Consider the following 18,472-nt stretch of genomic DNA (forward strand, 5'->3'; position numbering starts at 1 on the left):
GTCGTCGTTCACCGTACCGCCAAGGTCTCAGGGAGGGGGGTCCGTGCAACGGTGCGAGGCCGCGTCTGTCTTTGAGTGCGTTCGAGAATTACCTCTTCCTCGGTTCCTTTGTTCGGCACACACACCGAAAACGTTTACCTGTGCCGGGATGTCGCATATGTGGTAATGGTGAATGGTTCATGAGCGAAACTGTGCAAATAAGTTCTGGCGGTTGACAAACATCATTGCTGCACGATTATTTGAAAAAATTCTACTCGCAATTTTGTTTTATAGTTACTATTTGTCCAGCATCACATTTAAAACAAATATTATAGAGCTAACTTTAAAATTTAAACTAATGTTTGCGATGCGGTGGTGAATTAGAATTGGAAGCGCGGTTCTCTCGTCGACGAAAATCCCGTGTCAAATTGTTCTTTCTAGAATTCTGCACCACGACTGGAATGAATAAAGATATTGACTTAAAGCAACCACATTATATATTCCAAACGAACTGATGCATGACTTCGAAATTCGAGAATACCTGACCAGAACGACCCTTTATGCTAATTGATTCTTTGTGCGAATCATAAGAGGGTACTGGTACCGGCTGTACAGGGATCAAGTATGGTGTAGCAATGATTTGCTCTTTCCAAAGCTTTCAATCCTCTGCTAACGCCCCCTTGGCAAAGCATAGTATTTCTTAATTAAGAATAAAGAACTTGAAGAATATTAACGTCAGCATGCAAAGGAACTAGTCTGTTGTAGATTATCTTTACTCCAACTAAACTGTTTCACAATACCAAACGCAAATGCCGTTCCCCTTTTTTTGACGTACCGAGATGAAGCTTCACGTCGATGGACTACCATCGGAGCGCCAAACATGGATCACGTTTATTTCCGCGAGCTGCCACCGCTTTTGTGCGCTGCCATGGGCGCACATTCTCTTTTCTTACGTCGTCTCTCCGCCTTTCTCTTCAATTCACATTGCACCATGAGATGACAACAAAGCAACGCGACTTGACAGAAAACAACGCACGCAACCAAGTACAGCAGCAGACGCCGCACGTGTTCTATCCCCGCCGCGAGCTATGCGACAGCATTCCTATTGCGGCCAACGCCTCCTGCGTTTTTCATCGCTCCAGCGACCACCTCGCCCCACTGCTCCGCGCGACGGACAGCCCACTTCCCAGTTCTTTATTCGGGGACAGCTTTCGCTGGCTATGCAGTGGAAGGTGCAAGGCGCACGGCGAGAGCGAGGCGAAAGGCTTTTACAAGCGCTCCCAACAAATGACTCTTATCACGCGCTCACAAGAGAGAGAGACAGGCGTATAAGCTGGAGGCGCGCGCTCTATTGCTTCCACTGCATAGCCACAGAAAACTGTCCCCGAGTATAGTACACTATAATATAGGAACGGTTCATCTCGCGCGCAAGGGTGGAGAATTTGCCTTTGCCAGGCGCCGCATTTTCGAGCGCCACACAGGGTGCGGCAGCAGCGGTTGCTTTCTTTGTCGCGGATGAATACTAGATGGGCATTGAAGAGAGTGGAAGCAGGACGTCACCAGCAGGGTGTGAACACCATTAAAGTAAAAAGAATTATGAAATCGCAGGCACGATTCAGTTGCTTCAAGAGCTGCAAGCGTGGAATCTCTTCGGAAATCTTTTTTTCAACTTTCTGTCGATATCTCTTATTTCTGAGGAACTGGACATCAGGTTCTCCGTAAAGCCGCGCATACTCTAATCCTGAAACCAAACATTCAGTCCACCCCGTATTGCCCGTATCCCTCACGTACGGCTCAATAAAGCGTCGACTGGCACTGGCAAGAATCAAGCGCAGCGGAGAAAAAAAGGAGAGAGAAGAAAACGCAAAATTGAATTCGCCACGAAGCATTTAAACGTTGAGCGAAAAAGGGTAGTGTAACTCACCAAGACATGCAAAGCAGGTTGGCCTCGAGTGATGTGCAAGAGCCTAGTAGAGCTTTCTATCGTTTTATAGGCTCAGTCGGGAATTTCCCGAGCGATCGCATGGCTGGCCTTAGTCTGTCCTTTCTCCTTCTCGTGTCCATTACTCCGCGCGCGTACGTGCGCAGAGATATGGGTTCAGCATACAATGTTGGCGCATTTTTGCTTCCGTACAGACTTTACTCCGTCGTACGCATTTTAGAGTGGTTTACGGATCTGCCTCAGACATGAGAACTAACTGCTCCGTAGGTACTTATTAAAAAAAAAAGCTACATATGCTTGCTTCCAGTGTATTGCTTGGAGGATAAACAATGTCAGCGATATGTGCTTTAGACCACTGCCGTCAGCTGTCGGCATCCTTTTTCAACTTGCGCTGTTTTCGTGAACTAATATTATTTCCTGTACATCTGCATTTTTTTTCTTTTTCGAGGTTTTTACTAACGTTGTCTCGTGGTGGATGGCAAAAGGAATATAAAATAAAATTAATGACTGAGGTACAAATTAAAGGGACCCTGAGGAGAAATTGAACTTGGCTTGCATCGACAACATACCAGCTCCTGATTACACAAACGCCACTCATACTGACAACAAAGCTCTTGTAACGTAGAAAAGAGCAAGAACCAAAATACAGGTATCGCCGCCACAGGCCAAACTCGCAAGTACAAACGTGATGACGTCATCGGACAAAACAGTGTTGCTAGAACCAATGGTTCTAGCAACACTAGGACACGAGAAGTCACGAATCACTGAGGCGCAGCCAATGAATGCGCAAATCTCCTTGACGTCGCCAGATGGCGCCACGTACCCGGCAGCTACGCGCACGCCTGCAGCATCGGGACCAATCAGCGCCTGCTCACCGGTGGTAGGCGGGCTCCCGGTATTTCGCTAAAGGTAACAAGGTACTCGGTATGCTAAAGGTGTCTATTTGCGAGAACTTCGTTGACTTCGAGAAAGGAATCCATCGTAACGCTGGCAAAACGCCGGTGCAAACGTAAACGAAGCGACGGTAGCGACGGCCGCAATAGCCGATAGATGCCTTCAACGTGCGGCCGGCGGTAGCTTTCTTTTCGGCTGCTGCTAGGCCGCACTGCTGGCCGCCAGAAATCACGGAGTCTGCGTTACGTCAAGTGCACGTCATGTTTCACGTCACTTAGTCTTGTGTCCTCAAAAGAGAATCCCAAGTTTGAATCAGAGCGGCGGGAAAAACTTTTTGAACTTCGACTCGAAATTTCTTAGAAATAAATGCCTCTTTCGCTGCCGGCCAAGTGGCAAAAAAGCCATGAAATGCCGAACTATTGAATTTTGCTTCAAAAAAATATTAATAGAGCTCCCCTCACTGTCCCTTTAAGCGACGATATAAGTTTTGAATTGATTAGCAATTGCAAGCGGCCGCGGCATAAGAAGTGCCAATCAGCTGGCGAACTTCACTTGCCAGTCTTTGCCGTACAAGCTTCCAAAATTGAGTGCGGAAACATCATCTCGATTCCTGTCAATGATATTGTCACGCGGTGGTGACGAGTCGGATAGGCAGGAAAGCAGCATAAGGTTTCCAAACGAAACTGCTTATTCGGCCGTATTTGTACCCGGAAACAGAAGACAGCTGTGCGGAGGCGACAACAGTAAGAGCGCTCCAAGGACGTCAAGTTAGAATAACCTCGCACTCGGCCGCGCTCAGTTTAAAGGTAACATCGAATTTTTGAGAAAATGAGCCTAAAACAACGACAACCATATCGAACATCGTGGAAACTTCTACACGTGGGGAAGATTGTTTTATAGCGGTATGGTCGCAAATAAAGTGATAAATACCCTGTGCCACCGGCGATAAATACCGTAACCAAAGAACAAGAAAGAAGGGAAATACCCCTTCGCGACACTATTATCCAGATTCGTTGCCGCAGAATTTTGTCCTTGGCATTCCCTGAGATGGCGGAGCACTGGGAAGCAGCACTTGACTGGTGCCGTGGAACACGACTTTGCTGGTTCCATGTCCTCCCGAAGAGCCCTCCCTTTAATAGGCGACAAATGAAAAAGCTCATCAAGCACCTGCATGACATCAGCTTCTATAAACTCAACGGGGCAACTCACAATAGCGTGAGTTTAGCCATGATAAAGCGACTGTATATGGGAGCGACTATATATGTGACATATTTTTACTCTAAATTGCTTTCGTAGTCCCGAAAGCAGCGCATTACATGCCCCTCAGCGAGCATGGCAACGAACACGCCCTGGCGTCAGCCCCCCGGCCATCATCCTGTGCAACCCCGCCACAACGCTCTCGGCAGCCCGCCATAAAGCCCCACGTTCTTCGGGACATCGTGGTGATGTAGGGAGCGATGGTAAAATGCTCGCTGCAGCACACCACAAAGCCCCACGTTAACGGGACAACGTGGTGATGTAGGGAGCGATGGTAAGATGCTCGCTCCAGCACACCACAAACCCCACGTTCATCGGAACATCGTGGTGATTGTAAGGGTTCGGTAGCGTTCGCGGGGGTCATCGGAACGCGGCTGGGGGTGCTCAAAGCGAAGCGTCTCCTTTCTTGGAACGCGGCCGCTCGCGAACGCGCCGGCAGGTATACGGGTGTCCCCCCACCCGCGGTACTGATTCGCACACGTGCTGGCACGGATGTCTATTTGTGTTTGTTTTTATTTTGTGGTGGAGAGAGTGCTCTACTTTACGGCAGCTGGAGGGCTGGTCATGCCCTTGAAGAGCCAATCATGTTAATAGTGCAACATGATTGGAAGTTACTGAATGTGGGCTGGGCCTTTAGGGCTTTAAAACCGGGCCCCGGAGCTGGAAGCGGGGTTCTGGGCTAAGGTCAGATGCAACGCATCTTCGGCAACGCCGAGTAGGGGCTTCCCCTAGTATTAGCCAGTTCCGCCCTTTTTGTTGTTTTGTATATTTGTGCCGTTAATTTGTCTCTAGTGCCTAAACTTGTATCTATTGTAAATATATGTACATAAACTTGAAGAATTTGCCTTTATCCCTGCATCTCGACTCTTCGAGAGACCGTCTCTGACGGAGCACCCCTGGTGCGAAGATTAAGCTTCAGTCTTCGAGTTACCAACCGTCTCTGGCGGTGCACCCCTGGTGCAAGGAGAGTGGAAGAACCTGATCTTTACTGTGATGTAGGGAGCGATGGTAAGATGCTCGCTGCAGCCCACCACAAAGCACCACGTTCTTCGGGACATCGTGGTGATGTAGGGAGCTATGTTAGGATGCTCGCTGCAGCCCACCACAAAGCCCCACATTAATCGGGACATCGTGGTGATGTAGGGAGCGATGGTAAGATGCTCGCTGCAGCCCACCACAAAGCACCACGTTCTTCGGGACATAGTGGTGATGTAGAGAGCGATGGTAAGATGCTCGCTGAAGCCCACCACAAAGCACCACGTTCTTTGGGACATCGTGGTGTTGTAGGGAGCGATGGTAAGATGCTCGCTGCAGCCCACCACAAAGCTCCACGTTATTCGGAACATCGTGGTGATGTAGGGAGCGATGGTAAGATGCTCGCTGCAGCCCACCACAAAGCACCACGTTCTTCGGGACATCGTGGTGATGTAGGGAGCGATGGTAAGATGCTCGCTGCAGCCCACCACAAAGCTCTACGTTCTTCGAGACCTCGTGGCGATGTAGGGAGCGATGATAAGACGCCCTTGCAGCCTCGTTTTGAGAGGGAGCCTGGTGTTGATAGAGGACAACTGCTGGAGCCGAACGGCAGCGGCATGTTCAGGATGGGCCTGGAAGTGCAATCGAGACTCGCCCAGCCGAAATTTCTGGTTTGGACCATGACGACCTCGAAGTGCTGCACACGCGAATATAGTATTTAATATTTCACTTTGCGGCAGGTTGCAACTAAAAGAACAAAATGAGCTCACTCGGCTAACGCTATACACCCTGAACGCAGCCCACGATATGAGTGCAAGACAACATGAATTGATGGGCATGTTGATCAGACATCACAGGACCTTGTCACGTTGGTCAGACAGACGGGACCTTGCCAATCTGTGCTTGATGTGGTATTTCTGCACAGAATGCTAGATGAATATACTATTGCGGTTGTAGAAGGTATATCTGATTACCGGCTTATCAGTATCCATGTACGCATAGTCGTTTGTACACCATCTCAAAAACCTGTGAAGCGTTCCTTTAAGGACTACTCACGTGCAAATGATGCAGCTACATATCTGGAAGGCATATGGAAATCTTCCTCAGAGACTTTAACGGCAATGACGTGATAAAGTTTTGGCGCCGTTTTAAAGACATGTGTCAGTACTGTATTAATAACTTTCTGCATGATATATAGAAACTAGTCACAAACAAATCCCGTCGATGACACGTGTATTTATCCACATTGCCCGCAAGAAAAAACGGTCTTGGAAAAAGCGCTTCCCCTCGATAACGTTAAAGAAATTAAAGAAAACCTTACGCGTGCAGTACAGACCTCGAAGGAGCGCTACTTCAATACAGTGTTACCAATGTTTATTGTTTAGCAGGCCTAAGAGATCTGGAACTATTTGAGCGAAAAAAAGAAACCATTATCACAAATTTGCATTCATGGATCAATCATTAACGACCATCGCGATATTTCGGGTCATTTCAATGATCATTTCCATAGCGTATTTTATAAATATAGTTTTTGTTCATCCAAGGAAGAAGTGTTTCAGCCATCTGAAGCGAATTTTATTTCGTATCTTGGCGTAGTTTCGATGTTGCTCAACTTGAAAACTAAATCTTCATGTGGTTCTAACATTCTTACAAACATTTTTCTGAAAAGATATGCTGAATGTATTGCTATGTTCCTGGTAATTATATTCCGTGCTTCACTATACGTGCTGGAATACTAGCGGATGACCGGAGGATAGCCAGAGGTGTGCCCGTATTCAAGAAGGGCGACCGTTCATTGTTAGAAAACTACCATCCGATATCGCTGACATCCTCATGTTGTAAACTAATTGAACATATTGTTGCCAATCAGATTACGGAATTCCTGGATTAACACTCAATACTGTCTAATGTTCAACCCGGATTCAGAAAAGGCTATTCAACAGCAACACGGCTAGCCAAAGTAATACATTCACTCGCCTCATGTCTTGATAAACATGGACAAATTGACGCTGTAATTCTTGATTTCAGAAAAGCTTTTGATATTCCACATGACAAGCTAATATTAAAACTAAGACTGCTTCAGCTTCCAGAAATACTGATCGCATGGATAACAAACTATCTGACAAAGCGCCGCCAGTTCACAGCTATTAATGAGCAACAATCTGGCTGTTTTCCGGTCAACTCAGGAGCCCTTCAAGGCGGTGTCCTAGGATCATTGCTTTTTTTGTACTTTACATAAATGATATTACTACTGCAAATATCTCCACTGTGTAAGTCAGGCTTTTTGCGAACGATTGTGCACTTTTTCGAGAAATCACATTAACTAATGATCAAATCGATTTGAATGCTTCACTTCCTGGCATATTTGATTGGTGCAAAATCTGGGGAATGCGGCTTAACACTGAAAAGACGTTCTTTCTTCGCTTCTCTCGTCAAAGAGCTCCACTATTCTTTCTTACATGTTAGGTTTGTCGCATTTTCAGGAAGAAATTAAATATATTTGGGTGTTACAATGTTTTTACAATTTTTATGAAATTTACACACTGACAATATTTGTTCTTCGGCCTTGCGTAAATTATATTTTTTGCAACATAAACTTAAAAGCTGTCCATCTAAGGTAAAATTCCTTGCTTATTATTCACTAATGAGACCTTAACTTTCATGTACATGCATTTTTTGGGATCCGTTTACGAAACAAAATATAAAACGTCTTGACAAGATGCGGAGGAAACATGTGCCATTTATCTACTCAAAATTCTCTCGCTATGGCTCTCCCTCACAAATAATGAGTTATAATTGCACTGAGCTTCCTGAGCAGCGAAGGAAAAGTCTTCGACTGCTGATCCTTTCCAAGCTTTTTAATAGGGATTGAGCAATTAACCCGTCATCCTATCTTCTCGTTCAACCTCCAGGCTTACTCGACACCTTAATCCGAATTCACTAACCCCTTATTTTGCACGGATGGATGTATTCAAGTTTTGGTTTCTTCCCCGAAATATCAAAGTCTAGAATGATCTATTTCTTCCTGTTTCCGCTGACTGATGCATTGTTTATTTCTATTATTCTTTTCAACACCCTGCTTGGACCTGAACAAGGTCTGCAGTATTAAATAAATAAATAAATTTGTAGTGCGACAACGCAACGGCACGTTTCAAACAACGACTGTCAGGAACAATCCCGGCAGCGACTTCTGATGTGGCGGGCGACATTCTTGACATTGTTTTTGAGCTCCCTCAGCCTGTCATTCACACAACGACCAGTTTGGCCAACATAGGATCCACCACAAGTCAAAGGGATTGAGCAAACCAGGTTTTCAGCGTACTTCACAGATTTTTCTGCGTGTTTTTTTTTTTTACATACCGGACCAGTTTCACAGGCTTTTCTCTAACCACTTACACGCGAGCACATGCTTCTCAGTTTCACAGGAGCAGAACAGACTACATCTACACCCGCTCTCTATCCAATTCTTTTCAAATTATGGGAGATCACATGAACATCAGGCATCATGGACACATTTCTCTCCTCCGGGTAATGTGGTTGACTCGGTGCCAGCTTTCAACTTTTTTAACATTGCCTCTGCTAAACTAAAAGGGTAGTCTGCGGCAACAAGCCTCTCAACTTGATACATACAGTTCCGCACATTCAAAGCTTGCAAAACGGGGCATCGTCGCGTCTTGTTTCAACGATGCCTTAGAGAAATCATCCACCCACAGGACGGTCAACAGCTTTTATTGTCAAGTTGAAAGGCTTCTCATAACAATTTAACAGCAGTAGCAGAGGCAATGTTGAAAAAGTTGAAAGCTGTAACCACAGTCAACGAGTGTAACCGAGACAGAAATGTGTCCATGATACCTTATGTTCATGTATCTCTCATAGTCTGAAAGGAATTGGAAGGAGAGCGGGAGTAGATGTGGCCTATTCAGCTCTTGTGAAATTGCGAAGCATGTGCGAGCGTCCAAATGGTTACAAAAAAGTCTGTCAAGCTGGTCCCGTATTGCAAAAAAAAAGATGAAAAATTTTTGATGTGCGCACAAAACCTGGTTTACTGAGTCCCTTTGACTTGTGGTGGATCTTATGTTGGCAAAAGTGGTCATTGTGTGAATGATAGGCTGAGAGAGCACAAAAACAATGTCAAGAATGCCACCCGCCACATCGCAATCCACTGCCGCGATCGTTCCTGTCAGCCGTTGTATGGAAACAGCCTATATGTAGATGAAAACAAAGATCACCTCACAAGAGAAATAATCGAGGCATTTGAGATTATAAAGTTAGGTCCGAGTTGCGTAAGCACCCCGACTGTTACTATCACTAAGAAAGAGCTAGATTTTATAAAAAGTTAGACTTGCCTCATGGAATCAAAAAATACGCATGCTCAGATGGATGTCTGTTGCTGTTCTTGAATATTTTGTTTTTTCAGTGTTGCCGCCCCTTTATAAGCTTTGGCATCCTGAATAAACTATCTGCTGTTAGCGCTGTCTCTCGTCCCTTCTCTTCCTGTGGCCCTGTGGTGTTGCGCTGTTGCCCTACAATTCATGAGTGCAAGATTTTTTTCGATTTATCAAAGCGCGTGAGGTATGCGGTAATAAAGATATCTTTGCTAGAGGTTAATGCCCACTACCTTTTCTTTTCAGAAGAAACAAACCAAGGCAAAAGAAGTGACAGAAACGAAGGGGGACAGGAAGAAAATCAACGCTGTCTATATAAATCACTCCCCAATAAAGAAGTGCAATGCTAATTTACCAACCAAAGGTCGGTGGCCAACGCTGGACGACGGAGACATGCATGATGCGCCCACTGAGCGTCACCAACGAACGTAAATGCGTTTTTCCCGGAGCCGCAGCCTCGCTGTCGCCAGGTAGCGACTACGGACTCGTGCTGAAAGCACGAAAGGTCCTGCCAGCGGTAGCGGTTCACTCCCGAAGCGCAGCTTGGAACTCGTCGGAAAGGCACGCGCCTGCAGGATTTCCAGCCACGAACCATTGCTTTGCGTTGCACCCTTGGTGCACTGGCTGAGCTATTCTTGCATGACAGGTAACAGCTTGCTGCTTGGTGACCTGTTAAAATGAACAGTATCAGCGCCATCAGTTGATTAATTTTAGGTAAATACATTCGATGTTTTCTGTTCTGCTGCAATCGGGGACCAAACTACACTCGTTTGTTTTTGCAACGATGTTTTGAATTAGCGCTCACCCAAGGTGCCTCAAGCCTTTTGGCATTGTTTGCGCACTTCTGCTGTCTTCATTTGTGTGTGCTGTGTAGGTGTGCGCGCAGCGTGCGTGTGTTGAGTGTGTGCGTGCGGGTGGTGTGTGTGTGCATGTGTGTTGTGTGCTTGCGCCTGTATATGCGTGTGTATTTGCGTGTGTCGTGTTGTGCGTGTTCTGTAGGTGCGCGCGCGTGCATGTGTGTTGTGTCTGTTCTGTGGGTGTGTGAGCGCGTGCGGGTGTCTGTTGTAATTGCATATGTGTATGTGTGTGCTGTGCAAGTGTTTAGTGTGCGCGTGTGCGTGCGCTGTGTGCGCGTGCGTGAGTTGCGTGTGTATGTGTGTTGCGTGTGTGTTGTATGGCTGTGTGCATGTGTGCTGTTGGATGCGTCTGTGCGTGCGCCTGTTTATTTTGTTTTCTGTGTGGTGACGTATATGTTGTGTGTGTGGGTGTGTGTTGTGCGCGTGTTTTGTGCATGTCGTGGGGGTGCGTGCGTGCGTCCGTGTGTTGTGTGGGTACTTGAGTGTGTTTTCTGTGTGTGTTTATGTTGCGTGTGTGCGTCGCGCGTATTTGAGCGTTCTGTACATATGCGTTTCGTGTGGACGTGTGCTTGCGTGAGCGCGTGTGTTGTGTGTGCGTGTGTGTGTGCCGAGTGGGTGTGTGTCTTGTGGGTGTGCGCGCATGCGTCTATGTGTTGTGTGTGTGTTATGTGGGTGCGTGTGTGTGTGTGTTGTGCGTGTGGGCGTGCGTCTGTACGTGGTGTGTGCATGTCTTTGTTGTTTGTGTGTGCGAGCATGGGTGTGTGTGTGTGTGTGTGTGTGTGCGTGCGTGCGTGCGTGTGTGTGTGTGGGTGTGTGTGTGTGTGTGTGTGCGCGTGCGTGCGTGCGCGCAAAAGCAAAGAAACAGGATGAGAGAAAAATTGGCTGTGGTTTAGCTCTGGTTAGACCTGAAGGATTGCGAATGGAACCTCTGCCCGTAACCATATATTGTTGCGTGAGCTATTGCCCACAGTCTCAATGTTTCGCGTGCTCTTGCACGACCACACTGAGCATGCGCGTGGAGTAAGTGACGTCACTACGCACAGCTGGCGTGGCGGCGGCCCCGGCACGCTAACTGTGCGCCGCTACTGCGCATCGGAGAAGAGAGAGAGACAGAGGCGATGGAGAGCGCACGGCAGCGGCGGCGGCCTCAGCACATTAGCTATGCGCCGCTACTGCGTATGTGCAACTGGCGAGCGCGGCGGCGGAACCTCTGAGTCACCCGCGCAGCGACGGCAGTGGCGCCCCAGTTGTGTGCCATGTGACGTCACTGCTCCTCGCGCATGCGCAGTATGGCCTTTGCTCGGCTCCGCGAAATGGCTCGGCGACTAGCGTAGTGTTCCTTTCGCCACAAAAATAAGCGCTCTTGACTCAATTGGCTCGCGTGCTCAGCGAGCCGATTGAGTAGTAAGCAGAAGCTGGCATTACTACAAATTATTCGAATACGACGAGGAAATAGTGATCCAGTAGTTTGGCCGTGAAAGTTTGCATGGCAGATTAGATAATCAGGGCTTCCTTACATTTCTCCCAGCGCCGTCGGCTCATTATGTGGCCACGAAAAACCTGCTCTAAACCACATACCAATCTCAAACCCGAATCAACTCGCGGTCCTCAGTCTAAAACCACCTGCGCATGGCCCAGATCGTATACTGTGTTCATGTCGCAAGAAAAGCTGGAACGCCAAGCCAAGGTTGACGTCAAGAATGTTAGACGTATCGGCTTCCGAACGGAAATTTTGTTCATTGAGCAGAAAACCGGAAAGAGCAAACATTCTCTACGTTTCCGTAACCGTCTGAAGCATCTTGCATTTTGTCCAGGTCATTTAATATGTCTGAGACGATTACTGAAACAGACTGCGAATAACAGAGTTCATATCAGCTCTCGATAACCGACGTAGATTTGTGAGATATAGGCCAGCAGTTTTTGTTGTTAATAAATTAGGCAGATAACGGCGAGCTATAATAGCAGGTACGCTTACAGTACGGGAATAGTTTCTAACGATAGTTTGAGCAGCACGGTATTGAATGTCTTCCAGTTAAGACTGGAAGAATGCTAAGTGAGGATTGGTCGGTTTATTGATTTATTGGCGTTTAACATTCCAAAGCAACTCAGGCTATGAGGGACGCAGTAGTGGAGGGCTCCGGCAATTTCGACCACCTGGGGTTCTTTAACGTGCACTGACATCGCACAGTACCCGGATCCAAAAGTATGAAGCATGTGGAAGTTTAGACGCTGCGATGGCATTACGCTACGGCAGCTTCACACAGTGTTAATTTCCGGGAAACAGAGGCAAGTGCCTTCGACTCTTGAGATCGAGCACACTTTCAACGTTGTTAGTCGCGCAGTCTAAGAACCTAAGTTTATCCTAAAACTGGTACTGGTGGAAACGGAGAGGGAAAGCATCTGCGTAAGATAGTGGTGCGAGGCAGGGTTGTGCGGGAGGCGTGTGTAGTGCTCCTACCTTCTGAGCCCACTGAAGCTGTGACCAGAGGTGCTCGTTGAATCCGCTTCGTTCGGAGCGGAGGTCGGCTGCCTCGGCTGGGAGCGTAATTGGTATTCAGGTCGAGAACTATGGGCTTGGTTGTAGCGGCGGCAGCACTCATCCTCATTTCATTCTGAAATGGGTGGTTGTTGGTTGGTATACCATTTATAGAGCACAGAAAACTAACTTTGTGGCGGAACCGCCGACCTTTGGGCCACTGGCGAAATCAAGGCGGTCGTGAGGCTCGCCCTCATGCATTACACGTTCAGGTCGAGAGCATGGACCGGACGTTGAAGTTACAATTCACAATTCAAAAGCAGTCTACGAAACACATATTTGGAGTGTAGAGAGTGGGAAGTCTAAAACTCATATAGCCACGTGGGCCGCATTGAAAACGTTGTATCTCCCACAGGCCACTGGGCACAACTCGGATATGAATAAGGAGAGAGGTCAAAGGAAGTAAAGTAACCGAAAGTGGGCAAAAGTTAATTCAAGAAAGTAAAAACGCAGAGAATAAATCGGAAGCTACGGCGAGGACAGCCGCTCGTGAAAAAAAAAATTCTCTTTTTTTTTTGCTGTTACGTTCAAAGTTTTTGACGAAGGTTCGAATGAACGGACATCGACGAATTGCTATTTCTAGTAACTGATTACCAGAAAGTAAGATAGGAGGGAAGACTGCCGCTTTTTCGGGGAAAAGGGCGCAAGTTTTATGGCGAGCTGGCCGAAGGGAGATGCTCCGCATGCCGTGTGTTCGTGACACCCGTTATGCAATGTGCGCTAAAGAGAAACAGCGTTTTAAAGAGAGGAACAAGCAAAACACGCACTTCCAGAGCTTACCTGGACAAGCGCTACACGTGGCTCTGCCGTTCCTATAATATGGCTTACGCAACATTACCTTGTGTCCTTTCCCTTTTACAACCCGGGAGTTTACGTTGCTGATTATGTTCTAAAGATCCGCGTGCACTTTTTAAATCAGTATATCAATAATCAGGAGCTACATTTTGCAGCTCGGCTCCTTCGCACTTTCAGTCCTTTTTATACACCTATTTTTACATGCAGTTCACGTGCACTTTAAATGCTGCACGCAATGCAGCAGCGCACACAAGATTAGAAACTGAAATCACTATTGCTTCTTCGACAGCAAAACTTTGCACACATAAGGACACTGAATCTCATTAACTGGAGGCTGAACTTGCTAAATGAAGAAGCAGAATCTTCCATGCGTATGGGTGAAACACTGAACCACGCGGCCGCATCTCCATACCAACCACGTGGCTCTACTGCTTTATCTCGAAGGGCGCGGAATGTACGGTCTTGCAAACTGGACGCCATGTGCCGTTTCAAAAGGAGGTTTTGTGGCCATACTTTTGAACAGTATTGCACTGCGTTTTGTGGCTGACCTTGCACTTTATTTCGCGGGTGAAGAAAGGTAATCCCGGAATTTCAGCCATGCACTGGGAAAACGGTTGTTGGAAAGTTTCCCGGCATTAATTGCGAACGTTTAGAAGGATGGTCGCAACCAAGGATAGATTAGCGTTAATTTAAACGTAACTGTACGTGCCAATACATTGTCACCGCGTCCCATGATCATGAAGGTAGACGTTAGACACAGTTTTATAAATAAACGCGCTAATTACGTAATGCGTTCACTGTAGTTGGTGGAATGAGCTACAAACGACTCTATTCGCTCTCATTCACCACCGAAAGCCCATAAAATGAAAAAAAAAACAACCTAGAATTATCCCATACATTGGTTGCTTGTTGCTGAATTTGTGCTCAATAATTTTCGCTTAGCTCGGTCATAGCTTTGGTACCTTTCACTTGAAAATAATAGATAAAGCTGACGTGACAGTTTCATCTTCGGTACATCCAGCAAAACAACGGTGTCGTCTAGATTGCCCCGTCATTTCTTGCAATGACAGCAGGCGTGAAGAAGAAAGTTTTTACACAGCAGCTTAAAACCTTAAGCGTGCAACGGAATTGTCACGTCTCAAGCCGCCCCGAAGTATAAGCTTATGCCGCATCATCACGATGAAATCTTATACCAACACCCACTCCGACCGCAGAGTTGTCGCCAGCCACCCCCAAAGTTGCGCGACCATTTTCAGGTACACTTTCGACAATGACGTGCAATAGCACTCACGCAAAAAAGGGAGTAAAGACCAGCGGCAGTGCAAGACCAGTCGCAAAGAGCTGAACTGCGTCTATTGTACAGCCTAGCTGCAGCTTCGAACCACATACCACACGCCACACCACTTCAACGCCCTCATTTCATACCTATGCCTTTACACAAACAGACCAGGCGGTGAGGGAAGCATCGTAATCTCTGCTCTCAAAGAAAAGTACAGCGATGCGTCCGTTGTGAAATGTTTGTCAAAGAACCTTACGGTATTTTGCCAGCCCCCCAATGTTATTCAGTGTTCCAACCAATATCGCTCTCAGTAACTTCGAATGACTATTTCTGCCGCCGGCTTCTGTAACGGCAGAGTGCGCGTTAAAAATGGTGGACCATCATGACAATTCATAAATTTGACGCGTGATAGACATCCGACATGTAGCTTCACCGCAAAGGCAAAATATTAGGTGTTCCCTGAAAGAAAAAAAATGTAAATATTTTAATCTTCGCTAGTGAAGAGCTGCAAAGCATTCTGTTCAGCACGCTAATTGGATCTCTGCCCGAAGGAGCCCCTGGCTTCGCTGCAGTTGTCTCATACATAGCGAGGCGAGGCAGCCCGTCAAGGTATTAGGAAATAAGCTGGCTCACTAAGCAAGAAAGCAAAGAAATGAAGCCTTGATTTGGTGTAGTTTATTGAGGTTTAACGTCCCGAAGCGACTCAGACTATGAGACACGCCGTAGAGAAGGGCTCCAGATATTTCGGCCACCTGGAATGCTTTAACGTGCACTGACATCCCACAGTACACGGACGTCTAGAATTTCGCGTTCATCGAAATTCGGCCTCCTCGGCCGGGATCGAACCCGCGTCTTTCGGGTCAGCAGCCGTGCGCCGTAACCACTGAGCCACCGCGGCCAAAGGACTGAAGCATCTCGCCAAAGGAAACTGCTGTTGAGCGATAAGAAACACTAAGGGCAGCATAGAAATGGAAACTGCTGCTCACCTGAATGGCATTTCTAAGCGCAGTCGCAGAACAGCAACGAGTAGAGGGCGCAGAGAACAACGCAAAGGCACAGAAACGACGTGGCTGTCGGCTCAGTCGTTGTTGTTGTTGTAGCCTACGACAGAATAACAACAACGACTTGTTGTTGTTGTTGTAGCCTACGACAGAATGGCACATACCCACTCTGGGGGATCGGCCAAGAATCGGGTGGAAAAGGTTGGTATTCACCTGTACGTAGTAAAGGCAAAAGGAAAGCAGACGGGAGAGGAACACCGGGGGAGTCAACCACAAGAAGGACACGGAGAGGATGAAAAAAAAATTTAAAAAATTTTTTAAAAAAAATCAACAAAACTAAAAACAAATAATAATAATAATAATAACCATAATATATATATATATATATATATATATATATATATATATATATATATATATATATATATATATATATATATAGGAGATTGAGATTGGAGAGAGAAAGAAAGAGAAAAGAGAATACTTCTAAAAAAAAGAAGCATAAAAAGAAAATACTGAAAGCTTTAGCAAGGTAGTCGATGAGATTCCAGCAAGAAATTTTGAACAGCATCACAAACAGACCTGTGGCTGAACCCAAGTGTGGTGGCACCAAATGATAGCAAGTGTGGGCTGCTGAAACTGAGGCCAAGTTGCTGTAAGGGCAACTCCAGCAGTCTTCTTCTCAAAGAGGTGAAACGACGACAATGGAGCCAAAAATGATCGATAGATTCAGGCTCACGGCAAAATGCACAGAGGGGAGATAGCGCCAAACCAGATCTGTGCAGATAGAAATTTAGAGGGGGGATGCGGCAGCGCAACCTCGTCAGAGATACTTCTAGCTGCCGAGATGGACAAATTTTTCTGCTCCATGAATATTTCAGATGCTGATATTCCACCGATGTTAAAAGTGTTGAGTCTTGCACGCTTAATAACGCTCGACGCCGGAACCTAGATGCTGTGATATACGCTGTAGCCGGGATGATGGGCAACACAGGGCCGCCTAGGGAAGCCTTTGCAAGGTTATCCGCGATCTCATTGACAGTCACGCTGCTGTGGCCGGGTACCCATATCAAGTGAACAAGGCTCAAATGCGAAGGAAGAAGCGATAAAAAAGTGCTTAAAGTGGGACAGTCAACATGCGACGCGAGGAACGAACACAAAGATAAAGAATCGGTAATGACTGCCACTGCAGAAATAGAAGGATCAAGCTTGCGCAGAGCAAGAACTACTGCTAGAAACTCAGCTTGAAAAATAGGGGTGTAAAAGGCGCAGCGAAAAGGACCAGTCTAAACTCGGACAGTAAATTCCCACCCCTGCCTTTTCGTTGCACTGAGAGGCATCGGTTGCTATTGCAATTTTTGTAGGTAGGGACCTTAAATGATCCTCTAATAGACCATTTAAAATACGGGATGGTAAAAGTTTCGCGTTTTGAGCCGACAGCCACGTCATGCACGCGGTGCTGGAGTGGGGTCTTCTTCTTCTTCTTCTGGGGGTAGTCTTGTTCTTTTGAAAATTTTCGTCACGTTTACAAGGGTTAACCAGGAGAAGGAAAAACAAAGACCAGGCGCTAGTACATGGACATTTATAGAAAGGTTAGAAACAGGGGGAGGAGTGGGGATATCTGAAAGAACTTTCTACCTTTTGTCACCGAAGTGTCGCCGAACTTTGGAGAGGCACCCCAGTAGGCTCTCGGGTAACCATGCGTGTAACTTTGCACGGATTAATGGAAAGGCGGAAGGTACGGGACCGCGGATAAAATGGGGACACTCGAATTGATTCTTCCATGAGTATATTCGGCAGTTGACAACCAGCCCAATAGATGGCGCTAAAATACCAGCCGCCGAGTTTCAAAATGCTGACATGATTGTGTGGGAAACTTGACCCTATTGTTATTACTAATTCGATGTAGTGATGGCTCAAAAATGATATCATGCTGTCGCTGACGTCAAATCACTGTTAAAACCTAGAATAGGGAAAACCAGCCCTGTGTGAGCGGTGCACACAGGAGAACAAGACTATGAATCAAAGCTGTCAAAATGTGCATGGCTGAACAGGCGCACTGAGCGCGACGCGTACGATAGTTCCCCTAGACACAGTTCTTCCCGAAAAACCTACTCAAGCTTCATATATCTGCCTCTACAAAGGTCTGCCGTGTCTCCGTGATGCTAAATCAAAAATTATTTCACATAGCCCTTCGCGTAGCCCGTTTCATAAAACTGCTCGTATTGTTCGTTTGATGCAGGCGAAGGAACAACGTCCGGGATACCTTGAACACCAGAGCCACCAGAGTATCAGCGAGTGGTTATGTTGGCGGGAAGGGTGGTGCATAATGTTTAAGGGAGGGAAGAAGAAGACACAGACGCGCCTGTGCCGTCGCGTCACGTCCTTGTCTTTTGCGCTGGTTGCCTCTCTTAAATCTCAGCGCGCGTCTGCTTTCTTTTTCAAGATTATGAAATGGACATTAACAACGAGTCGTCGTAAACGGCACGCATGTTATGAATTGGGAGAACTGGTGAGTATCGCCATAGTGCGGCATGACTACGGCGGCAACCAAGGGAGACGCGCGCTCTGA

General features: G+C 46.8%; 1 long non-coding RNA gene across 1 annotated transcript in view; it reads right to left on the reverse strand.

The window, feature by feature from the left end:
* Positions 1 to 9,872: 9,872 nt before the first annotated feature.
* LOC149354127 (uncharacterized) overlaps positions 9,873 to 18,472 on the reverse strand; it is a 532,700-nt gene continuing 524,100 nt past the window's right edge. The window contains exon 6 of the long non-coding RNA XR_016291179.1: positions 9,873 to 10,101. This is a non-coding gene — a long non-coding RNA (uncharacterized LOC149354127). The remainder of the gene's footprint in view (positions 10,102 to 18,472) is intronic.

Source organism: Amblyomma mixtum, chromosome 3 (genome assembly GCF_055824585.1).
Source record: "Amblyomma mixtum isolate Tamu chromosome 3, ASM5582458v1, whole genome shotgun sequence".
Classification (NCBI taxonomy): Eukaryota; Metazoa; Arthropoda; class Arachnida; order Ixodida; family Ixodidae; genus Amblyomma; species Amblyomma mixtum.